Raw genomic sequence first — 794 nt, 5'->3', positions numbered from 1 at the left:
ACACACGATAACAGTAAAATTCCAAATCTGCAAGCAAGCACCAATGAAGAGAAGTAAGACTATCAGCCTCCTCAGAACAGGTGCAACAAATTTTCTTATCACTGAGAAAATTATGTTTTTGTCTATTAACATAAACACTGACCTAGTGCGGGGTTTCAATTTAGCAACGTAATGAATGAGATGATTATAAGTGCTATCTCTTGTGCAGGTTTGGTATATGTGGGGACTGTAGCTCTTGAAATAAGATGTCCATCATGTTGAAAACGTTACACCCACTTTGAAAAAACACATTTTCCAACATGAAATTAAAACTCACTCATCGGTTATTATTGCAGTCCTCAGCTGTCTCAAACCATTTACTTACGAAATAGCAACATTGTAGAGGGCAGAGGGAGGAGGATGCAATCACCTGTGTTGTTATTGGTGCTGCGGTATATATATTATACAAATATTAGGTGGCACACGGCAGGAGGACTGAGGCTGAATGTCTAGAGTGTCAAAAATATGCACTTTCTAGTCAACTTCATTGGCCTATGACGCCTGTAAATAAGTGAAAAAAAGTATTGCATCATTGGTATTGTTAGTGCTATTGTCGAAATATATTTTGTCAAACGACACCCATTACCTATAAATCCTGTTGTTTTTCTACTTTACAAACTGTAATAGCATTGCCCTGATGGGACACAAAAGATGAGTAATTATTCCATCTGTCTCTCTATCTATCTATCTACTCAATTCAATTTCATTTACAGTATCAAATCATAAAAAGACACTTTACAGATAGAGTAGGTCTA

General features: G+C 36.4%; 1 protein-coding gene across 2 annotated transcripts in view; it reads left to right on the top strand.

Moving 5' to 3' along the window:
- Positions 1-794, top strand: part of atp1a2a (ATPase Na+/K+ transporting subunit alpha 2a) — a 45,908-nt gene that overhangs the window by 38,526 nt on the left and 6,588 nt on the right. The window lies entirely within an intron of this gene.

The sequence above is a fragment of the Etheostoma spectabile genome, chromosome 12 (assembly GCF_008692095.1).
Source record: "Etheostoma spectabile isolate EspeVRDwgs_2016 chromosome 12, UIUC_Espe_1.0, whole genome shotgun sequence".
NCBI classification, from domain to species: Eukaryota; Metazoa; Chordata; class Actinopteri; order Perciformes; family Percidae; genus Etheostoma; species Etheostoma spectabile.
The sequence above is the reverse complement of the archived record's forward strand: the minus strand, read 5'-3'. Positions and strand labels throughout refer to the sequence as shown.